At 45.1% G+C, this 25,285-nt stretch overlaps 1 non-coding gene across 1 annotated transcript; it reads left to right on the forward strand.

Moving 5' to 3' along the window:
- The first annotated feature begins 1,897 nt into the window (after nt 1-1,897).
- LOC112438613 (small nucleolar RNA U13) lies at nt 1,898-2,001 on the forward strand. The gene has a single exon (XR_003027016.1). It is a non-coding gene; the product is annotated as a small nucleolar RNA U13 (small nucleolar RNA).
- Nucleotides 2,002-25,285: the final 23,284 nt, after the last annotated feature.

Here is a 25,285-nt window from a genome sequence, read left to right on the forward strand (position 1 = left end):
GATTATTTTAGCCCTACCTCCTTTCCAGATTTGTAATGCCTTTCTCAGACAGTGAGAAACATGGCTCTCATTATCTCTATTTTACTCATTTGTTCAATCCTCATATACACATAAAGTAGTCTCAGAATTCCTAACCATACCCCTGTGTTAAAAAAAAAATCACTAACTAAATTACAAAATTTGGCTGGGCATGGTGGCTCATGACTGTAATCCGAGCACTTTGGGAGGCCGAGGTGGGAGGACCACTTGAGCACAAGAGTTAAAGATTAGCCTGGGCAACATAGGGAAACCCCATCACTATTTAAAAAATAAAAATAAAAAAGTACAATATTTGCATACAGTCATTTTTGCTTTTTGTCTTATAGTATCCAGTCAAAATAACTGTTTCCCAAAGTTACTCAGATTAGCTATTTTCTTCCTCACGCCCATTAGCGTGGTTATGTTATTCATTTGTAATATGCTTAGGTTCCTTTGTTTCTATTTATGTTCCATTTTGGGTCCCCCCAAGCCTAGTTTATTTTAATGTATTTATTTTTTCACCTACTTCCTCACTTTTCTATATCTATTTTTGCAATATGTGAAACACTACTATGCTTTTAAAAGAGGCAAAACTATACCAAAAGAATAAAAGTGTTCCTCCCTGCTCATCCCTACTTCCCATCCCCTCCTTTCCACCATGTTCCTACCCATCCCCTTTAGGTAAAAATCTCGTTCATTATTGTTTCATGTGCAAGCTCAGGATGAAAGTGTTGGGCCTTGGGAGGTGCATTCCCATGATTCCATGCTCCGGTTCCCTTCTGCAGTAAATGTATCCAAAGGCCTGACCGTGCTTCTTAGATTTCCTGGGTGTAATGTATTGAAGAGGGTGGGGGAATTCACCTGAGCTCATGGTTGTGGGATCACCCAGAAATTGAGGAGTTTCACTATTTTATTTAATTTAGGGTTTAAAAAGGTAAAGTGTGTTCCATATACCTGCAAGAAAACAGCCAGTTTATGGCAAAAACGGTGCTATCTTGAAGCAAATCCACCATCATGATCAACGTTTGACTCCTGCATACCGAAGTGTTCTGCAGTAAGGTTTTTAAACAGTTCCTGCAGTATAGATAACCTTAATAATAAGCTTGTTTAACCTGCCCAGTTTTCTTTCTCTTTTCTTTTCTTTTTTTCTTTTCTTTCCTTTCTCTCTCTCTTTCTCTCTCTCTTTCTCTCTTTCTCTCTTTCCTTCCTTTCTTTCTTTCTTTCTTTCTTTCTTTCTTTCTTTCTTTCTCTCTCTCTCTCTCTCTCTCTTTCTTTCTTTCTTTCTTTCTTTCTCTTCCAGAGTCTCGCTCTGTCACCCAGGCTGGAGTGCAGTGGTGCGATCCTGGCTCACTGCAACCTCTGCCTCTCGGGTTCAAGCAATTCTCCTGCCTCAGCCTCCAGAGTAGCTGGGATTACAGGTGCCTGCCACCCACACCTGGCTAATTTTTACATTTTTAGTAGAGACAGGGTTTCACCATGTTGGCCAGGCTGGTCTCAAACTCTTGACCTCAAGTGATTTGCTCGCCTCGGCCTCCCAGTGTTGGGATTACAGGTGTGAGCCACTGTGCCCGGCCTCCCCAGTTTTCCAGAGTTTTGGCAAGCAAGTCTAAGACCAGACTGGCTGGACGTGTCTTTACTCTAAAAGCATGCTATAGAAAGAATACTTTCTGATGGGTGGGTGTGGGGTTCCACCCTCTTAGAGCTCCCTGAGATGGCTTGCATTCCTAAGTCCCTATTAAATATTCCTTTCTGAGAACTGGGTTTGTCAGTCTTATTCTTCTGCCTTTCAGTTCCCTTGGCCTTTAGGGGTGGGTTTGCATATACCAGCTACTGTGGAACATTTGCTGAGCCAGGCAGGAGCTGAAGAACTAAGAAATTGATCCTTTTGTAGTTCCTAAGCATGATGATTAGGTGTTCATGTGCTTATGTGAGATGTGCCTTTCTCGAACCTTGTTATGACATCAGCACATTATTCATCTGATATGAAAAAAAAAAAAGAAATGGGTAAGGGGAATGAAGCATCTGTGCGTGAAACTCCAGGGTGGCCAGGAACATCTATGTGGGGTGGTGTGACACCTCTGTTAGCTGCTTGTGGACCTCCGCATGAGTAATGGGACATCCCGAAAACTCAAAAGGAGTTATTAACTGAAAGCCATATAGTGCACTGCGATAGGGAAGGGTGGTGGATAACCTATCCAGTGGGCTGGCCACTTCTCTGGGCTGTTCATTTGGCATTGGAGGCCCAGCTAGCAGCAGAGATGAAAATTAAATGGCTGGGGAAGGAATTGCAACAAGAAAAAGACACGTGACTTTTGACTTTTCTCCTTGCATCCAACATAATGAAGAAAATTGACGACCAAGAGAACAAAAATTGAAACCTTAGCATGTAGATAGATTGGTCCGCCTAGGGGGAATGAAATGGAAATGACCAGAAATTAAAGCTGTCATAACTAAGCCCGATTGGGATATGAAAATTTGGAATCCCTGGGAATGTTGTGGAGAGGAATATTTCGATGACATAGAAGTCATAGCTGAAGAGGGGAATGAAGATCTTTGGCAAGCTCGCCCCTCGTGCACAGGAAAGTGAAAGCTGAACAACTCCAGCAAAATTGGAGTTGGCCGATCCAGGAGAATCTCACAATCAGTGTATATCACTCTCACTATCACTATCTCACTGCTACAGAACTCTTAAAGATTGCAAAGACGTTTAAACAACCACCTAAGGAACCACTGACCTCTTAGATGGTCCAATTGTGGGACACAGGGTTTTTCTTTAGCTGGGAATCAAGCAGAGAAAAATGATTAATATCATCACCCACCTGGTCCTGCAGCAATGCCTTCATAACCCAGGAAGAATAGCCTTATGGAATGGATTATTCTAGCTATGAGAGAGGCTTGGCCTAATGAGAAAGATTTACCAGGAGGGACAACCTGCTGGTGGTCAATCAAAGAGGCCCTGGGGCTTCTCTGGGAATTAGGAATGAGGCAAGCCATCTATACCTGGGTTTTCACAGGAACTGATATAGCAGTTTTTACTGCCAGGGTGAAAAATAAATTGCTACAGCACGCATGAAGAGAATGGCAGGGCCCTTTTCTGTCTTTGTTGCGGCCTGGAGTGGAACAAGATGTATATGATGTGGGACAAGGCATTGCAAATTTGGAAAAAACTGAGCAAACCAGGGACAGGGTAAGCTTGGGAACCCGACGAGGGTTAGCAAAAGGGAAAAAGAAAATCCCACAGAAAGAAGGAGGAAAAAAAGGGAAAGGGATAGATAAGAGGCACATGTAAGTAAATGTGGCATGATTTATTGGGAGCAGAAACACCCCAATAAAAAATAGACAAACAACCTAACGCTGTATTAGCAGTCACATAGAGGGAACTACCGCCTAAACAGCAATTTTGTTGCTTCCTTTCTGCCCCTCCTGCAGAAGAGGAAGACTAGACCCCTTCTTGTAATGCCCCAGCCTATCAGGGTGGCTCCCATCCGGGCTCCGAAATTACTAGGGCCGAGGTTAATCCCATGTTTGAACAATAGAGGGCGACCAGAGGCCCCATATTGAGTTCATCACTTACTGGTACTGAGAATTAAGACTATTGCCTTACTAGGGACAGAATGTACTTTAATCCATGGACACATTCAGAAAGACCCTTTGGTCAATGGTCTGCCATTGATGGTTATGGGGGACAAATGATCCCGGTAAAAAGAACTTTAATACATCTCGGTTTGGGGAAAGTGTCCTCTGCCCCATATATGGTGCTTATTTCCTCTATTCCATAAAATATTTTAGGCATGGATATTCTGTTAGGAAAGACTGTAAACTTCAGTGGAAGAATTCAGATTAAAGGTGGGTATAGTACAGGTATTCTCAGGAGAGGTCAAAATGGAAACCCGTACAATTCTCTAGCCCCAGGTAGGTTGTCAACGTTAAACAATACAAATTGCCTGAGGGGCATGCTGTAATAAGTGCAGCTATTGAGGAACTTAAAAGGTACATATTATCCGGCCAACTCAAAGCAAGATTATCAGTTCCATCTGGCCTGCATGCAAACCTGACCAGGCCTGGCTGATGACTGCGGGTTACCAGAAATTGAACAAGGTAACCCTGGCCATACAAGCTGCAGTTTCTTAAATTACTTAGGTAGTCAACCACATCGTGTCTGTCCTGGGTACACATCATGCTGTCTTAGGTTTGGCTAATACCTTTTTCTGCATTCTACTGTCCAAATAATCACAAAACCAATTGCTTTTACCTGGCAAGGTTTCCAGTGGACCTTTCAAGTGCTGCCCTAGGGCTATTTCACACTCCTACAATTCGTCACCCAATGATAGCTAGAGACTTGTCTTTGCTCTCACTCCTGACTTCTCTTTTTTAGTCTTCTTATATTTATAATATGGTGTTAACCTCTGAGATGTTCATGTGTATTATGAAAGTCTGAGGGCATTGTGCAATCATCTTCTGGAACAAGGGTGGGAAATCAACCCTTCAGAAGATCTAGGGCCCAGGGCCTGCAGTGAAGTTTTAGGGGTTACATGGTGGGGTGAGATTCCTTTTATATTGGGTACATTAATGGACAAAATCCAGTAATATCCAACTCTGAAAACAAAAGAGAAATCCAAACATCTGTGGGTCTTTTAGGATATTAGAGAGCATTTGTCCCACCCTTAGCCCAATGTTTGAGGCCACTATATGGACTTATTAGAGAAAGGAAACATTGAGACTGAGACACGTCACAGCAGGGAGCTTTGAACAGGCTAAAGTGCTAGTATAGCAGGTGCAAGCCTCAGGCACCCCTTTAGAGGGAGTAGAGATGACTTTGGATGTTACTGCTACTCCTGTGGGCAGGAGTTGGGCCTTATGGCAACCACAGTATGGTAAATCAATCCCTTTAAGATTTTGGTTGCAATTATGGAAAGGAGCGAAGCCAGATACTGAAAGGAAATTTTCCCTGACCCCTTCACAGGCCTCATGACAGGGGTGCCTCGCTTACTCAGCCCACAGCTCTCAACCCCTTGTGGGATGGGAAGCATGCAGGTGAGCTCGTGTAAGAGCCAGGGAAAGTGCTTTAGGGTGCTGGCAGGAGCAAAACTCTGTGCGTGCCCCAAGGCAGCATCTAAGGAGGATAAAACTCCCGTGGGCCCCCAAAACCCCAGGGCATGCATTACAGTGAGCTCTTTTAGCTTTACTGCCCAAGGATGGCTTAAGTAAGTGTTTAACAGCTCAGTTGACCTTCTGCCTTTTCGTGAGGGCAAAGGGTCAGTGTGACAGCCTTTTTGTATTCCGAGCTCTTGTCCAGCATCCAGGAAAAATCAGATTGCACGAACCAATTGAAGGATAACAAATGCAGGGGATTTTATTGCCGATGGAAGTGGCTCTCAGCAGGAAAGGGAGCTGGAAAGAGGAAGGAGCAGGAGAGTATTCTTCCCCTGAAGTCTGGCCATCTTCAGCCAGACTGTTCTCCAAAGTCCTGCCATCAAGCCATCCCTCTGAAGTCAAACTGCACCTCTCCAATGTTCAGCTGCTTCTTTTCTTCTCTCCTTCTCTGCTCTCTGCCAGTGGAGCCTGGGGTTTTTATATGTACAGGATGGAAAGCATGGTGGGCCAGGGGTGGTTTTGGAAAAGGCAACATTCGAGCAGGAAAACAGGGATGTGAAGTTCTCACTTTGGGCTGCGGTTCCAGGCTTGAAGGTGGGGCCCTCGTCAGGGACTCCACTTCTTCTGCCTAGAATTTATCTGCCTCCTGTCCCTATCAGTACTCTCCCATTGAACAAGTGCTAGCAGTGTATGCTTTACAGAAGGTGGAATAATTAGCAAAGACCCTTCCCATGACTGTGAGAACTGGTCTACCAATCAAGGGATGGATAGAAGGATTATTTAAATCACCCACCTCCGTTTAAATCCCAAACACCTATCTTGAATAAATGGCATGCCTGTTTGCAACAATGAAGTGTCCTGGTAACCAATCCCTTAAGCCGAGAATTGCATGCTGTGTTAGGCTTTGTTATATGTGAGCAACCAAAGGACATCCCTTTGCCCCTTCCTACTCCAGTGCGTGACTCAATAAGCAAAGGAGTGTTATGCATCCCTGATCATGCTTGGTATACAGATGGCTCCAGCAAGGGAAACCCCTGTACTTGGACCGCTGTTGCTATATGACCACAAACTGATACAATCTGGCTTGATATAAGTACCCATCACAGTAGACAGTGGGCTGAGTTGCAAGCTGCTTGGTTAATAATCACACATAAGCCCTGGCCCCTGGCTCTTTGTGCTGATAGCTGGGCTACATTCAAAGGCCTAATTATGTGGCTAGCCCAGTGGCAACAAGAAAAATGGGTGTTTATGCACAAACCCATATAAGGCATGAACATGTGGCAAGACACATAGAGAAGCTGCAACACCTTGCAGCTGATGAAATAGTTGGTATTTCATGTAGTGGTACACAATAGGACTCAGTTCCAGGAAGTATAGAAGCTGACACCCTAAGAACAATTAGAAGCATTGTGCTCTGTCCCAGGCCAATGAATAGAGACCTGTGTACATAACAAAAGTAGTAGTCATAGGAGTGCAAGAGTAGGCTTGGAGATAGCCAAGAAGGCAGGATTGCCCTTAAAATATACTGACCTCCCAATAGCTGTTAAAAATGTTGATATGGTTTGGCTCTGTGTCTGCACCCAAATCTCATGTTGAATTGTAATTCACACATGTCAGGGGAGGTGGCTGGATCATGGGGGCGGTTCCCCTATGCTGTTCTCATGATAGTGAGTGAGTTCTCATGAGATCTGATGGTTTAAAGGTGTTTGGCAGTTCCCTCCTTGCTCTCTTTCTCTCCTGCCACCATGTGAAGAAGGTCCTTGCTTCCCCTTTGCCTTCTGCCATGATTGTAAGTTTGCTGAGGCCTCCCCAGCCACATGGAGCTGTGAGTCAATTAAGCTTCTTTCCTTTACACGTTACGCAGTCTTAGGTAGTTCTTTATAGCAGTGTAGAAACGGACTAATACAAATGTATACCACATTCTTGATTTCATCCACACTATATACCATACCATGCAGGACACACTCATAGGGCTGTCCACCCTATAACAGATCAGCAAATGAATTATATAGGGCTTCTTTTTGTAAGTCAAGACAAAAAGTATGTATTGGCCTGTGTAGATACTGCTACTTAACTGCTGTAAGTTTGTCCTTGTAAGTGAGCTAATCAAGCCAGTACTATTAAAGGTTTAGAGGCTCTCAGTACTATGTATGGATATCTTTGACACATTGACAGTAACCAAAAGACCCATTTTGGTGGACATGATGTGCAGGACTGGGCCAGGGAACACAACAGATCATGGCATTTTCATCTCCCATGTAACCTCCAAACATCAGGGCTCACTAAAAAGAAAACTGGTCTTCTGAAAGCACAAATTCAGTTTCCTGGGGAGGCTGAGCATGGTGGCTCACACTTGTAATCCCAGCACTTTGGGAGGCTGAGGTGGGAGGATCGCTTGAGGTCAGGAGTTCGAGACTAGCCTGGCCAACATGGCGAAACCCCATCTCTATTTAAAAAAAAAATACAAAAATTAGCTGGCCGTGGTAGCACACACCTGTAATCCCAGCTACTCTGGAGGCTGAGGCAAGAGAATTATTTGAACCTGGGAGGCAGAGGTTGCAGTGAGCCAAGAGCATACCACTGCACTCCAGCCTGGGCAACAGAGCGAGACTCTGTCTCAAAAAAAAAAAAGTTTCCTAGGGAAACCTACAGTATTAATCCGTTCTCACATTGCTACAAAGAAATACCTGAGACTGGGTAACTGGAAAAGAGGATTAATTGGCTCACCGTTCTACAGGCTATGCAGGAAGCACAGCAGCTTCTGCTTTGGGAGAGGCCTCTGAAAGCTTCTGATCATGGTGGAAGGCAAAGGGGGAACAAGCATCTCACATGGCAGGAGCAGGAGCAAAAGAGAGTCAGAGAGGAAGTGCTACACACTTTTAAACAACCTGATCTCACAAGAACTCACGCACTATTGTGAGGATAGTACGAAGGGGGTGGTGCTAAACCATTCATGAGTAATCCACCCCCTTGATCCAATCACCTCTCACCAGGCCCCACCTCCAACATTGGGGATTACAATTTGACATGAGATTTGGTGGAGATACAGATCCAAACCATATCACCTATCACCTACCTTGCTAGAGTGGATGAATGTGTTATCTGCAGGGCTTATGTATTTAACTTCAGCCAAAGCAGGATGCTTGCTCCATATGACTTGTTGGGACCACCGTACCCCAAGCCTACCACTATTTGCATATGGGTAACTGAGAAGACCGCTTTGCTTCCAGACCTGATTGACAACCAGCATATTTTGTGCATAACAACACTGACAGATATACTGTCAGGGGAGAGGACACTGCACTGGGGCTTAGAATGGCAAATACCCCCAGGCTGGATAGGCTATTTCTTGCCATAGATGGGGGAATATCCTCAACAGTTAGAGTGGTTCCCATTGCTCCTATTGAATACTGGACCCATGATCACCCGCTATAAATGGTTAGGGGAAACAGTATTATAAGCGAACTAACACAGGAACAAAAAACCAAATACTGCACGTTCTCACTTGTAAATGGGAGCAAAACATTGAGTACACATGGACACAAAGAAGGGAACAAGAGACACCAGGGCCTACTTGAGAGTGGAGGGAGGGAGGATCGAAACACTACCTATAGGATACTAAGCTTATTGCCTGGGTGATGAAATAATCTGTACGCCAAACCCCTGTGACATGCAATTTACCTATATAAGGAACCTGCACATGTACCCCTGAACCTAAAATAAAAGTTTTTTTTAAAAAAAGAAGCACAAATTCAAACTTTCCTGGAGAAACCTACCTTGCAAAGGTGGATGAATGTGTGATCTGAAGCCCTTATTTCTTTAACTTCAGCCAAAGGGATGAGGTGCCTGCCCCATGTGATAGGTTGGGACCACCATTCCCCAAGCCTACTATTTTTCACATACGGGTAACTGAGAGGACTGCTTTACTTTCAGACCTAGTTGACACCCACCATATTTTCTGCATGAAGACAGTGACAGACATTCTACCAGAGGAGGGGACACTGCACTGGGGCTTAGAATGGCAAATACACCCAGGCTGGATCGGCTATTTCCTGCCAGAGAGGGGGGAATATCCTCAACAGTTAGAGTGGTTTGCATTGATCTTATTGAATACTGGTCCCCGATCACTCGTTATAAATGGTCAGGGGAAGCACATATACCCCATGGCATGGTGGTGAGCTCTCTAATATGGTGTACTCTCAATCAAATTACTTTGACCACGGCTGCTGACACTTCATCCTTGGGCAACATGGTTGGTATATGGCCCCTTTCCCTTTACAAAAGCCAAGAGCTGACTCTATACTAACTACTCTAAATGAATGGACTGGTGTATTCTGACAGATGGAAAATAAATTTCCTTGCAAATACCCACTAAGTTTGTTTCCTTTCATCCTTCGTTGTCATGTTCTGTCAATACTATCACTAGCTGCCACCTATGAAGCAAACCTTTTCCTACAACGGGCCCAAGAGTATGCTGTTGGCTTACAGAAAAACATCTGTTGGGGCCGGGCACAGTGGCTCATACCTGTAATCCCAGCATTTTGGGAGGCTGAGGCAGGTGGATCACTGGAGCTCAGGAGTTTGAGACCAGCCTGGCCAACATGGTGAAACCCCGTCTCTACTAAAAATACAAAAATTAGCCGGGTGTGGTGGCAGGCGCCTGTAATTCCAGCTACTCAGGGGGCTGAGGCAGGAGAATCGCTTGAGCCCAGGAGGCGGAGGTTGCAGTGAGCTGAGATCACGCCACTGCACTCCAACCTGGGCAACAGAGCAAGACTCCATCTCAAAAAAAAAAAGAAAGAAAGAAAAAAAGAAAAACATTGGTTTGGTATGCGGCCTCATGCCACTCTCCCATGCTTCTGGCCTGCCGTGGTGGGTATCTCCTTTCCAAGGATGAGATTGGAGAGACTATATAACACAAATGACCAATTTCTCAGACTGAACCCCTGCGTTGAATGCTGTAGTTGTTACTGGCTTCATAGCTGGCTTCGGTCCTGGGGCACCTGGTGGCAGAAGCTGCTTCTTGGTTTAGGTGTTGTGCTCCTATGTTCCTTACTGTCCTGGTTTTGCCTTTACTGTTGCTGCAGCATTTTCCTCCAATAAAGCCAACGAGCTGCTGCTATAGCTATACAATATCAAGCACCCTCCCTCTAGACCCAGGGACTATCAAGGAACAGGTGGGCACGTGAGATTGCAAGGACCAGTACTGAGGAGTGGAGTGTAGGTATACAGCCTGCTGCGTGGCCAGAGTGATTTCATCTTGAAGGGAAAATATCATGATGACAGATGTTTGACTCCCGCATACCAAGGTATTTGGCAACAAGGTCTTTAAACATTGGCCGTAGCATAGATAATGTCTCATAAAGATGCTTATCTAACCTCTCCAGTGGTCAAGAGTTTCTGCAAGAAAGTGTGAGACATGGCCAGGTGCTCATGTTTTAGCATAAAAATTTGCTATAGAAAGTAAACCTTCTGGAGGACGGGTGTGGGTTCCACCCTCTTGCAGCCACTGGACACATAGCTTCTGTTCAAAGGTCCCCATTAATTGTTTATTTCTGAGAAACTCGATTTGTCAGCCTCTTTCTTTGGCCTCTCAGTGCCCTTGGCCTTTGAGGGTAAGTTTACATAGAACTGCTCACCACGGAACAATACCAATGTGCCCAATATATTGTCTTTCTTTCTAGAGCAATTACTACAACAGTAGGAAATAAAATGTTACGAGGTGTTGTCTTTCTTTCTTTCTTTTTTTCTCTCTTTCTTTCTCTCTTTCTCTCCCTCTCTCTTTCCTTTCTTTCTTTCTTTCCTTCTTTCCTTCTTTCTTTCTTTCTTTCTTTCTTTTCTTTCTCTCTTTCTTTCTTTCTCTCTTCTTCATTTCTTCCAACACAGAGTCTCACTTTATTGCTTAGGCTGCAGTGCAGTGCTGTGATCTCGGCTCGCTGCAACTTCCACCTCCTAGGTTCAAGTCGTTCTCCTGCCTCAACCTCCCGAGTAGCTGGGATTATAGGTGCCCACCACCATGTCCAGCCAATCTTTGTATTTTTAGTAGAGACGGTGTTTCACCATGTTGGCCAGGGTGGTCAGGAACTCCTGACCTCAGGCGATCTTCCCGCCTTGGCCTCCCAAAGTGTTGGGATTACAGGTGTGACCTACCATGTCCAGCCTGCTGATCTCTTTCTGATGCATTCTCTCCATCCCCATCTCTCTAAACCCTCTCTAACAGACTCTCAGACTTTCCTCTCCCTCCTATATTCTCTTCCTTTTCTTTTGTCTCTCTCTGCTCCTCACCTCTTGACTAAAGATGTTGGCGGCTGCATCTCTAGCCAATGTCCAAATCCTAATACTACAACAAACATGGCCAGTGACATCTGCCTTTAAGCACTTGTCACAGAGGTCACCTGTGCATCGTCCACTTCCAGCCTCCAAAGAAACAATTCACTACAAACCACTTCTGGAGACGTGGCACCAACTACCAGGGAGGCAGCCAGGGAAGGATGAGGAACTCTCATCATCATATTTCTGCTCGGGACCAAGGTTCCTGAACTGGAAAGGGCCCATCTGCTCAGCCCTCCCCATCACCCCTAACCCCTGCAATGCTGCAGGTTTTCATAAAGTTGTTTTTTTCTCTACTGACATCTACAAGCTTCTCACTTTTGGGAAACAAAGATTGTAAAGGTTTTTTTTTTCATAATTAACTAAATTTAATTTAGAGCAAATTTTTTTATTAACTCATGTGTTTTAGTTAGTAAAACACCATCTTGGGCCAGGCATGGTGGCTGTAATCCCAGCAGTTTGGGAGGCCGAGGTGGGTGGATCACCTGAGGTCAGGAGTTCAAGACTAGCCTGGCCGATATGGTAAAACCCCGTCTCTACTAAAAACACAAAATTTAGCCAAGCGTGGTGGCACACGCGTGTAATCCCAGCTACTCGGGAGGCTGAGCCAGGAGAATTGCTTGAACCTGGGAGGCAGAATTCAGTGAGCCGAGTGCAGTGAGTCGAGATCGTGCCACTGCACTCTGGCCTGGGCGACAGAGTGAGACTCTGTCAAAAAAAAAAGAAGGAAAGAAAGGAAGAAAGGAAGGAAGGAAGCAAAGAAGGAAAGAAGGAAGAAAGAAGCAGATAAAAGGCAGAGACAGAGTGGGCCACTTGATGAGGCGGGGATGGAGAGTCGCCTGCCTGAGGCACACCCACCCAACTCACAGGTGAAACTGGAGCGGAATCAATGAGGAACTAAGTCAGGGATCTGGCTACTCTTGCCTCTCTCTAGAGGACCCCTTGCCCTGCCATCAGTCCCACTGAGAACCCTCACTGTGCTTCCTCCAGGACAAATTCACATGTCTAGTGGAATCCATGGAGAGCCCTCCCAAGGCAAAAAGTCAGGAACTGCAGGCTAATGCTTCCCTCCCACTGGACAGGCCTGGGGAAGACTGGGAAGGGGCTAAGGGAAGCAGAGAAACTGCCTTCTCTGCCCAAGAGCAACAGACATATCTGCAGGGCAGGAATGAGGGACCCACATCTGATATACTTGGGACCGGGCTTCAGAAAGTGTCCCCTCCCTATGTTGTTTGTGTCTCAGCAGGTGATTTTGTCCAATCAGCAGATGATTTTGTCCAGCCCTCTTCCCCCAGGTACCAGGAGGTACCAGCTGCACTAGCAGGTTCAAAGGCCTCAGGGGACGACCCTGTGTCCCAGATTTCTGAGCAGATGGCCTAAGCTACTTTGCTTTGCAGCTTTATAATAATTATTGGGTCAGACAGTGTTAAACACTAGTTTAACAGACAGTGTTAAGCACTCTAGCTTTGTTTTTCTTTTTTAAGAGTTGTTTTGTCTATTCTAGATCTTTTGCATTTCCATATGAATTTTAGAATCAGCTTGCCATTTTTTTACCAAAAATCTTGGTAGAGTTCTGATTGATATTGTGTTAAACCTATAGATTAAATCTGGGGAGAATTGACATCTAAACAATATTGACTCTTCCAATCTATGAACAAGGTATATCTCTTCATTTATGTAGGTCTTAGTTTCTCCCAGCAATTCTGTAATTTTCAGTGTACAGGTCTTTCACATCCTTTGTCAAATTTACCCTTAAATATTTAACATTTTTTATGATATCGTAAATGCTATTTTTTTTTTTTTTTGAGAAAGGGTCTAGCTCTGTGGCCCAGGCTGGAGTGCAGTGGCGTGATCTCGGCTCACTGTAACCTCCGCCCCCAAGTTCAAGTGATTCTAGTGCCTCAGCCTCTCAAGTAGCTGGGACTACAGGTGAGTGCCACTGCATCTGGCTTATTTTTGTATTTTTAGTAGAGACAGGGTTTTACCATGTTGCCCAGGCTGGTCTCAAATTCCTGACCTCAAGTGATCCACCTGTCTTGGCCTCCCAAAGTATTGGTATTACACGTGTGAGCCACTGTGCTGGGCTGGCTATGTTTATTTGTTTGTTTGTTTGTTTTGTTTTGTTTTTTGAGACAAGGTCTCGTTCTGTCACCCAGGCTGGAGGGCGGTGGCACAATCTCGGCTCACTGCAACCTCCACCTCCTGGGTTCAAGTAATTCTTATGCCTCAGCCTCCCGAGTAGCTGGGATTACAGGTGCACGCTGCCACACTTGGCTAATTTTTTTGTATTTTAGTAGAGATGGGGGGTTTCCCCATGTTGACCACGCTGGTCTCAAACTCCTGACCTCAGGCAATCCACCCATCTTGGCCTCCCGTCTTGGCCTCCCAAAGTTCTAGGATTATAGGAGTGAGCCACTGCGCCTGGCCTCTGACATTATTTTTTAATTTTAACAATGAGCTTACCATTAACCACAGATTTGTCGTTTTAATGTGCCCCTCATTTAATACCTTTTTTCCTAAAAATAAAAGCCATTCCACAAAACCTTTTACTTTGTATTCACTTCCACTGTCGATAAACTATTAGAGCAGTGGTTCTCAACCAGAGGTAATTTTGCTTTCCAAGGGACATTTGGCAATGTCTAGGAAATTTTCATTTGTCACAGCTGGGACTGGGAGTACACTGGCATCTAGTTGATAGAGGTCAGGGTTGCTGCTAAACATCCAACCATGCACAAGACAGCCCCCACAACAAAGAATTATCCAGCATGAAATGTCAATAGCATTGAGGTTGAGAAACTCTGCGTTAGAAGTAGATACACAGATGTGCTCCTCACAGTTAATATACTTGGTAGACAACATGGCATGGACCAATATGGCAGGGTTTGTATAATTTCACATAAGTTTCATTCTTTCCTCAGATCCTATAAAATCTCTATCCTTTCCTTGTTTGGTGAGACATTCTATAGTCCTTCTGGTGTGAAGTTTCTGTCATTGCAAAGGGTTAATAAACTTGTCATTGCCAGATTACAGGTTTGTTCTGGGTGCTCCTAGGCCAATAAATCAGGCTCTCTAGCTGATTTATCAAGCTAGGATAAATTCATGGTGTAGAATCAGATTCTCCATTTTAAGGGGCGTTTCTGTGAAACTGGGCTAGTCCGGAGACTCTGGAGGAATGGGAGTGGAGGTGAATAGCTTCTCAGCTGAGCCTCTGAAGGATAGGCAGGGTGAGCTGAGTAAAGGATGGAATTTATGAGCATCCTTGGCTGAAACACCCTCTACTTGCAGTGACCTTGCTGCTCCTTTCTTTGCCTCAGCAACTTCCTCAGCACCTGGCGGATTAATGTCCAGATGATGGCCCAGCCCTGTGGCCTGAACCTTCTGGCAAAATTGATGTGTTAGGGGGGCTGTGTAACTTGGGTTCCTATGACAGCAGCCCAACCCAGCCGGACCACCAAGCATAGCATTCTTGAAAGGTGGTGGCACTGGTGCTCAGGCTCAACATCTTTTCCAGGTGGATGTTGAGATCTGCACTGCCTGCTGGTAGCGAAATTCAGATGCCACTATCTATCAAATCTTGAATAATTCATGAAGTGCTCTTCCACCTTTGGCCCAGAAGTTCCCACAGCCCCATTGGTCCCTGGCCTCTGGAGCTAATTCCTTTTAGTCTGCAGAGCTGCAAAGCAAAGTAGCTTAGGCCATCTGCTCAGAAATCTGGGACACAGGGTCGTCCCCTGAGGCCTTTGAACCTGCTAGTGCAGCTGGTACCTCCTGGTACCTGGGGGAAGAGGGCTGGACAAAATCATCTGCTGATTGGACAAAATCACCTGCTGAGACACAAACAACATAGGGAGGGGACACTTTCTGAAGCCCGGTCCCAAGTATATCAGATGTGGGTCCCTCATTCCTGCCCTGCAGATATGTCTGTTGCTCTTGGGCAGAGAAGGCAGTTTCTCTGCTTCCCTTAGCCCCTTCCCAGTCTTCCCCAGGCCTGTCCAGTGGGAGGGAAGCATTAGCCTGCAGTTCCTGACTTTTTGCCTTGGGAGGGCTCTCCATGGATTCCACTAGACATGTGAATTTGTCCTGGAGGAAGCACAGTGAGGGTTCTCAGTGGGACTGATGGCAGGGCAAGGGGTCCTCTAGAGAGAGGCAAGAGTAGCCAGATCCCTGACTTAGTTCCTCATTGATTCCGCTCCAGTTTCACCTGTGAGTTGGGTGGGTGTGCCTCAGGCAGGCGACTCTCCATCCCCGCCTCATCAAGTGGCCCACTCTGTCTCTGCCTTTTATCTGCTTCTTTCTTCCTTCTTTCCTTCTTTGCTTCCTTCCTTCCTTTCTTCCTTTCTTTCCTTCTTTTTTTTTTGACAGAGTCTCACTCTGTCGCCCAGGCCAGAGTGCAGTGGCACGATCTCGACTCACTGCACTCGGCTCACTGAATTCTGCCTCCCAGGTTCAAGCAATTCTCCTGGCTCAGCCTCCCGAGTAGCTGGGATTACACGCGTGTGCCACCACGCTTGGCTAAATTTTGTGTTTTTAGTAGAGACGGGGTTTTACCATATCGGCCAGGCTAGTCTTGAACTCCTGACCTCAGGTGATCCGCCCACCTCGGCCTCCCAAACTGCTGGGATTACAGCCACCATGCCTGGCCCAAGATGGTGTTTTACTAACTAAAACACATGAGTTAATAAAAAATTTGCTCTAAATTAAATTTAGTTAATTATGAAAAAAAAAAACCTTTACAATCTTTGTTTCCCAAAAGTGAGAAGCTTGTAGATGTCAGTAGAGAAAAAAACAACTTTATGAAAACCTGCAGCATTGCAGGGGTTAGGGGTGATGGGGAGGGCTGAGCAGATGGGCCCTTTCCAGTTCAGGAACCTTGGTCCCGAGCAGAAATATGATGATGAGAGTTCCTCATCCTTCCCTGGCTGCCTCCCTGGTAGTTGGTGCCACGTCTCCAGAAGTGGTTTGTAGTGAATTGTTTCTTTGGAGGCTGGAAGTGGACGATGCACAGGTGACCTCTGTGACAAGTGCTTAAAGGCAGATGTCACTGGCCATGTTTGTTGTAGTATTAGGATTTGGACATTGGCTAGAGATGCAGCCGCCAACATCTTTAGTCAAGAGGTGAGGAGCAGAGAGAGACAAAAGAAAAGGAAGAGAATATAGGAGGGAGAGGAAAGTCTGAGAGTCTGTTAGAGAGGGTTTAGAGAGATGGGGATGGAGAGAATGCATCAGAAAGAGATCAGCAGGTCGGGTGCGAATTGAAAAATTGGATTTCATCGAAACTAAAAAATCTGCTGTTTAAAGGACACCGTTAAGAGAATGAAAAAAAAATAAAAAATAAAACAAGCCACATATTAGGAAAAAAATGTGTAAAGGATGTATCTGTTAAAGGATTTCTATCCACAATATAGAAAAGACTCTCAAAACTCAAGTATAAGAAAGTAACCCAGGGGCCAGGCACGGTGGCTCATACCTACAATCCCAGCACTTTGGGAGGCCGAGGTGGGCAGATCACCTGAGGTCGGGAGTTTGAGACCAGCCTGACCAACATGGAGAAACCCCGTCTCTGCTAAAAATACAAAATTATCCGGGCATGGTGGCGCACGCCTGTAATCCCAGCTACTCAGGAGGCTGAGGGAGGAGAATCACTTGAACCCAGGAGGCAGAGTTTGCAGTGAGACGAGATTGTGCCATTGCACTCCAGCCTGGGCAACAAGAGCAAAAATTCTGTCAAAAAAAAAAAATAGTAACCCAATGAAAAAGCCGAAAAGATATGAGCAGAAAATATGCAGATAGCAAATAAGTACATGAAGAGGTGCTCAACATCATTGTCATTAGGGATATATAAAAATATAATGATATACCACTATACACTCATTAAAATAGCTAAAATTAGGCCAGGAGAGGTGGCTCACACCCATAATCCCAGCACTTCAGGAGGCCAAGGCAGGAGGATCACTTGAGTCAAGGAGTTCAAGATCAGCCTAGAGCAACATGGTGAAATCCCATCTCTACCAAAAATACAGAAATTAGTTGGGCAAGGTGGCTCGTGCCTGTAGTCTCATCTACTTAGGAGGCTGGGATGGGAGAATCGTTTGAATCCAGTAGGGAGTGACCCACTGCACTCCAGCCTGGGTGACAGAGCGAGACTCTGTCTCAAAAAAAAAAAAATGGCCAACCATAGCAAATGTTGGCATAGATGTGCAGGAGCTGGAATTCTCATATGCAGCTATTAGGAATGTAAAATGGTACAACTGCTTTGGAAACCAGTTTGGTAGTTTCTTTAAAAATTTAAGCATGCACCTAGCATATGAGCCAGCTATTCCACGCTGATTTTTACCTAGGAAGAAAGGAAATACATGTCCATACAAAGACCTGAACAAAAATTTGCCTAGCAACTTTATTTATAATAGCCAAAAACTGGGAAGGACTCAAATTTCCATCAGCAGGTGAATTAATAAATAAATTGGTGTATATTCATACAACATAACAACATAGATGAATCTGAAAATAGTTATGCTGAGCGAAGAAGCCAGGAAAATAAGGGCACAGACTATATGACTCTCTTACATAAAACCCTATTTATTTATTTTTTATTTTTGCGATGGGGTCTCGCTCTGTCGCCCAGGCTGGAGAGCAATGGCGCACTCTCGGCTCACCGCAACCTCCGCCTCCCAGGTTCAAGTGATTCTCATGCCTCAGTCTCCTGAGTAGCTAGGATTACAGGCAGGCACCACCATGCCCGCTAATTTTTGTATTTTTATTACAGACAGGGTTTCACCATGTTGCCCAGGGCGGTCTCAAACTCCTGAGCTCAGCGATCTGCCTGCCTCAGTCTCCCAAAGTGCTGGTATTACAGGCACGAGCCACTGAGCCCGGCCTCTTATTAAAACTTTATAAAATGCAACTTAATTTTTACTGACAGAGAGAAGATTGGTGGTTGCATGGAGATGGGAGAGTGGGGGTGGGGATGGGAGGAAGGGAATCATGGATATGTTTACTATCTTGATTTTAGGGAAATATATATCTATATCAATTGTATACTCTTAATATGCACAGTTTATTGTATGTCGGTTATATCTCAATAAAGTTATTTAAAAAAATCTTTATAGACAGTAACAAAGTCTCTCCAGCAATGGTCTGTTACGCCAGAAATACATACAAGAAAGTCTAAGTTGGCCAGGCGTGGTGGCTCACACCTGTAATCCCAACACTTTCAGAGGCTGAGGAGGGAAGATTCCTTGAGGCCAGGAGTTGAGATGAGCATGGGCAACATAGCAAGACCCTATCTCTACAAAAAATAAAAATTTATGTGAAAAAAAGATGAAAGTCTAAGTTATTGAACCATAAAACCGACAGATATATTTTTCTTTTACTTTTCTTTTTTTTTTTTTCTTTGAGACAGAGGCTTGCTCTGTGGCCCAGGCTGAGTGCAGTGGCACGACCTCGGCTCACTGCAACCTCTGCCTCCCAGGTTCAAGCAATTCTCCTACCTCAGCCTCCCGAGTAGCTGGGATTACAGGCACCCGCAACCACACCCGGCTAATTTTTATATTTTTAGTAGAGACGGGATTTTACCATGTTGGCCAGGCTGGTCTCAAACTCCTGGCCTCAAACTCCTGGCCTCAAACTCCTGGCGTCAGGTGATCTGCCCACCTCGGCGTCTCAAAGTGCTGGGATTATAGGTGTGAGCCACTGTGCCTGGCATGACAGAGATATTTTTCTGATGTCATGCTCAACAGCAATGGTTCACCTTGAGGAAGATAACACCATCTCCCACATCTTGGGTTTTCCCACTCTTTTCAAGTGATATAGTTGTGATTTGTGCAATATTTCATCAATGTAAAGTTTACTTTTTTTTTTTTTTTGAGACAGGGTCTTGCTCTGTCGCCTAGACTGGTGTGTAGTGGTGCGATCTCTGCTCACTGCAGCCTCTGCTTCTCGGGTTAAAGCGATTCTCCTGCTTCAGCCTCCCAAGTAGCTGGGACTACAGGCGTGCACCACCACACTGGGCTAATTTTTGTATTTTCAGTAGAGACAGCGCTTCACCATGTTGGCCAGGCTGGTCTCAAACTCCTGACTTCAGGTGATCCACCTGCTTTGGCCTCCCAAAGTGCTGGAATTACAGGTGTGAGCCACCATGCCTGGCCAAAGTTTACTTCTTAAAAAAAAAAAAAAGAACTGAAAATATACTATGGAGTGAATTTGGGGCTCAATAAACAATATTCTTGGGTAATCATGGGGAACCCCAGGAGCCACATAATGCTGGTCTTTCTTTCTTTTTTTTTTTTTTAAAGATGGAGTCTCGCCATGTTGGCCAGGCTGGTCTCAAACTCCTGACTTCAGGTGATCCACCTGCTTCGGCTTCCCAAAGTGCTGGAATTACAGGTGTGAGCCACCGTGCCTGGCCAAAGTTTACTTCTTAAAAAAAAAAAAAAAAAGAACTGAAAATATACTATGGAGTGAAATAATTTAGGGCTCAATAAACAATATTCTTGGGTAATCATGGGGAACCCCAGGAGCCACATAATGCTGGTCTTTCTTTCTTTTTTTTTTTTTTTTAAGTTGGAGTCTCGCCATGTTGGCCAGGCTGGTCCCGAACTCCTGGGCTCAAGTGATCTGCCCACCTTGGCCTCTCAAAGTGCTAGGGGATTACAGGCATGAGCCACCATGCCCAGCTAATGCTGGCCTTTTCATCCACCCAACCTTGGGTCAGAAGGTCCACAGCATCCCAGGGTAGGTCCTGCCCTCACACAGAGATTTGTTGCCACCACCAGTGCAGAGGGTCTTTGCTGTTCTCCGTGAAAAAGTGCTGCACACACAGACCTCCACCATTCTGGTTCCTCACACCACAGTCTGCAGCTCTGACAGTCAGCAAGTCCCTCCATACAGCTGGCCACAGACTTTCCTGCCTGCAGATGTGTCCCTGTCATTTACACGTGTTCTCTGCAGGACTGGCATTTAGAATCTCCTATGGTGGAGAGCAGAGCTGTGGGGAAGGATCAGCCAGACAGGGTCTTTGTCCTTCCTCTATTATTTGTTGACTGTCTGACTTTGGACAAATCTTAGCCTCTGAGTCTATATCTGTGGCATGGGGCAATAAGGCCATCTACATTGCATGTTTCTGGGGAGTATGTTTTACGACTCCCTGTGAACCTGGAACAGAGCAGGCACAGAGTAAATGCGTAGTATTATTCTCATCATGTTTGTGGTTTAACAACAGCTAATTGTTTTTTGATCACTCACAATGTGCCCAGCCCTATGCTAAGTGCTTTGCAAGCACACCTTACAACAGCCCTGTGTAGGAAGTACAATCATTACCTCATTTCAGAGGAGGAATTGGAGGGCTTAGGAGGTCAGGTGACCTGTCCAAGGTCATCAAGTGTTGGGGCTGGGAAGTGAACTCAAGTCTGTGTGACTACAGAGCCCATATCCCTCCTGTATTAGTCTGTTCTCACAGTGCTATAAGGACATACCTGAGATTGGATAATTTATAAAGGAAAGAGGTTTAATTGACTCACAGTTCCACATGGCTGGGGAGGCCTCATAATCATGGTGGAAGGGGAAGGAGAAGCAAAGTCACATCTTATATGGTGGCAGGCAAGAGAGCATGTGCAGGGGAACTCCCCTATATAAAACCATCAGACCTTGTGAGACTTATTCACTATCATGGGACCAGCACAGGATAAACCTGCCCCCTTTGATTCAATTACCTCCCACTGGGTCCCTCCCACAACACATGGGGATTATGGGAGCTACAATTCCAGATGAGATTTGGATGAGGACACAGCCAAACCATATCACTTCCCAATAGGCTGGACTGCTTACCACCCCATGTGGCCTCAAAGAGCTCCAGTCACTCCTTTACGAACCCAATCACTCCAGAACTTTAGAACAAAGTTTCTGAGTTACTCCTTGTAATAGGCTAAATAATGGCTCCCAAAGATATTAGGATTTGATTCCCAGAACCTATAAATATTACCTTATTTGGAAAACGGTTCTTAGCAGATGTGATTGAGTTAAGGATATTGAGATGCAGAGATTATCTTAGATTATCTAGACTATCTGGGTGGATGTATTGGTCAGGGTTCTTCAGAGGACAGAGCCAATAGGATATATGTATATAAAAAGGGAGTTAATTAGGGAGAATTGGCTCACATGATTACAAGGTGAAGTCCCACGATAGGCCGTCTGCAAACTGGGGAAAGAGAGAAGCTAGTTGTGTGGCTCAGTCCAAATCCAAAAGCCTCAAAACTGGAGAAGCTGACAGTACAAGCCCTAGTCTGAGGCCAAAGGTCCAAGAGCCCCTGAGAGGCTGCTGGTGCAAGTTCCAGAGTCCAAAGGTCAACAAACCTGAAGTCTGGTGTCCAAAGGCAGGAGGAGAGGAAGCAGACAGGAAGAGAGAAAGCAAACAGACTCAGCAAGAAAGCTGCTGTTCTTCCACCTGCTTTGTTCTAGCCGCGCTGGCAGTCAATTGCATGGTGCCCATCCACACTGAGGGTGGATCTTCCTCTAACAGTCAAACACTGACTCAAATGTCATCTCTTCTGGCAACACCCTCACAGACACACCCAGAAACAATGCTTCACCAGCCATCTATGCAGCCCTCAATCCAGTCAAGGTGACACCTAATGGTTAATGGTTATTAACCACGGTTAATAACCATGACAGTGGGTTCTAAATGTAATCACGTGTATCCTTATAAAAAAAAGAGACAGAGGGAGATTTGAAGAGCTATACAGAGGAGAAGACAACATGAAGATGGAGGAGAGAGAAATTTGGCCATCAAGATTGGAGTCATTGATATAGTTTGGATGTTTGTCCCCTCCAAATCTCAGGCTGAAATGTGAATCTTGATGGTGGAGGTGGGGCTTAGTGGGAGGTGCTTGGGTCATGGGGGCAGATCCCTCATGACTGGCTTGGTGCCCTCCCCATGGTAATGAGTGAGTTCTCACTCTGTTAGTTCACACGAGAGCTGGTTGTTTAAAAGAGCATGGCATCTCTCTTGCTCCCTCTCTTTGCCATGTGACATGCCTCCTCCCCTTCACCTTTTACCATGATTGGAAGCTTCCTGAAGCCCTCACTAGAAGCAGATGCTGGTGCTATGCTTGCACAGTCTGCAGAACTGTGAGCATCAATAAACCTCTTTTCTTTATAAATTAACCAGTCTCAGTATTCCTTTATAACAATGCAAAATGGACTAATATGGTAATGCCACCAGAAGCCAAGGAATGCCAACAGCCATCAAAAGCTGGAAAAGGCAAGAAAGGATTCTCACCAGGCATATGGTGGCTCACACTTGTAATCCCAGCACTTTGGGAGGTGGAGGTGGGTGGATTGCCTGAGCTCAAGAGTTTGAGACCAGCCTGGGCAACATGGTAAAACCCTGTCTCTACCAAAAATACAAAAAATTAGCCTGATGTGTTTGTGCATGTCTGCGGTCCCAGGTACTCAGGAGGCTGAGGTGGGAAAATCGCTTGAGCCTGGGAGGCAGAGGTTGCAGTGAGCCGTGATTGTGCCACTGCACTCTAACCTGGGTGACAGAGTGAGACCCCCATCTCAAAAAAAATAAACAAAAAAAAATAAAAAAAGAGAAGAAAGTATTCTTCCTAGAGCCTGAGAAGGGAGCATGGCCCTTCTGACACCTTGGTTTTGGCCTAGTAATACTGTTTTCAGACCTGATCTCCAGAACTCCGAGAGAATAAATGTGTGTTGTTTTCTGCCACCAAGTTTGCGGCAATTTGTTACAACAGCCACCGGAAGTTCATACCAATTTTGGCACCTAGAGGGGGAGTGCTGCTGTAGCAAATACCTAAAAATGTGAAAGTGGCTTTAAAATTGAATAATAGGTAGGTAGGTGCCAGAAGAATGTTGAAGAACTTGATAGAAAAAGCCTCGATTTACGTGAACAGACTGTTGGGAGAAATGTAAACATTGAAGGCAATTCTGATGAGGGCTCAGAAAGAAGTGAGGAACATGGGAGAGAAAGCCAATGTCATCTTCGAGAATACATATATCATCATACCATCCTAAGCAGAATGCTGGTAGAAATATAAACATTAAAGTTACCATTAGTGGCCGGTCACTGTGGCTCACGCGTGTAATCCCAGCACTTTGGGAGGCCGAGGCAGGCGGATCACCTGAGATCGGGAGTTCAAGACCAGCCTGACCAACATGGAGAAACACCACCTCTACTAAAAATACAAAAACATTAGCCGGGCATGGTGGTGCATGCCTGTAATCCCAGCTACTTAGGAGGCTGAGGCAGGAGAATCTCTTGAACCAGGGAGGTGGAGGTTGCGGTGAGCCAAGATCATGCCATTGCACTCCAGCCTGGGCAACAAGCGCGAAACTCCATACCCCCCTAAAAAAGGTGCCATTAGTAAGAGCTCAGAAGGAAATGAGGAGTATGTTATCGGAAACTAGAGGAAATGCAATTCTAGTTACATACTGGTAGAAAACTTAACTGAATTGTGTCCTCCAGTTATGTGGAAAATAGAAATTGCAAGCAATGTGTGTTATTTATCTGAAACCCAAACTAAAAAAAAAAAAGAGAGAGAGAGAGAGAAACAGAGAGATTGAGAGATTGTAAGCAATGAACTTGGATATTTACCTAAAGAGGTATTGCAAGCAAAGTGTTAAGGGTATGGCCTGATTCCATCTTACTGCTTTTAGTAAAATGTGAGAGGAAAGAGATACACTGAGGAAAAGACTGTTAAGCAAAAAGGATCCAGGACTTGATGATTTGGGAAATTCTCAGCCTATCAAGGTTGCAAAAGACACTAAAATTAGGAGAGGCACTGTCAGGAAGGTATGGGAAGGTATGCTCTAGAGACAATGTCAAGAATGTGGCTATGTTTGCTAGTACTGAGGAGATTAGGCACATGACTCAAGGAGCTCTTCCACTATGCTCAGCCATAGCTGGTAATAGAAATGATATTATCTGGGAAAGATACAGAAGGACCTGCTGATCTAAGGGTGTGAATCACTATGACATACATTCTGAGAGGAGGGCTATGGGAGAGGGGAGAGCTTCAAGCTACAGGGGATTATTCTGAGTCCTTGAAACCAAATGGAATTTGTCCCGCTAGATTTCAAAATGGTTGGGAGCAGTGACTCCTTCCTTTCTTCCAGTTTCTCTCATTTGAAATGGAAATATCTGTAACTATTATCCTACACCTGTCCCGCCACTGTATTTTTGGAACAGATAACTTGCTTTCTAGTGTCACAAATTCACAGCAGGAGAATTTTGCCCCAGGATGTTTCATAACCAGAGTCTCATCCATATCTGTTTTAGATGAGGAGACTTGGTACTTTTGAGCTGATCTTATATGGATAAGATGGACTTCAGCTAATGTTGCACGGTTTGAGACATTTGAGGATTTGGGGATGGGGTGCATGTATTTTGCATGTGGGAGAGATGTGAATACTTGGGGGCCAGAGGGCAGGCTGTGGTAGACTGAACAACGCCCCTCCAAAAGATAGCGATATAGTAACCCCTGGAACCTGTGAGTGTTAGCTTACAACAAAAAATGTGATTATGTTGGCCAGGTATGGTGGCTCACGCCTATAATCCCAGCACTTTGGGAGGCCGAGGCGGGTGGGTCACGAGATCAGGATTTCAAGACCAGCCTGGCCAAGATGGTGAAACCCCATCTCTACTGAAAATACAAAAATTAGTTGGGCATGGTGGCGGGCATCTGTAATCCCAGCTACTCAAGAGGGTGAGGCAGAGGTTGCAGTGAGCCGAGATCACGCCACTGCAATGCAGCCTGGGTGACAGAGTCTGACTCCGTCTCAAAAAAAAAAAAAAAAGTAATTATGTTAAAAATCCTGAGATGGGGAGATT

The sequence above is a fragment of the Pan paniscus genome, chromosome X, assembly GCF_029289425.2.
Source record: "Pan paniscus chromosome X, NHGRI_mPanPan1-v2.0_pri, whole genome shotgun sequence".
NCBI classification, from domain to species: domain Eukaryota; kingdom Metazoa; phylum Chordata; class Mammalia; order Primates; family Hominidae; genus Pan; species Pan paniscus.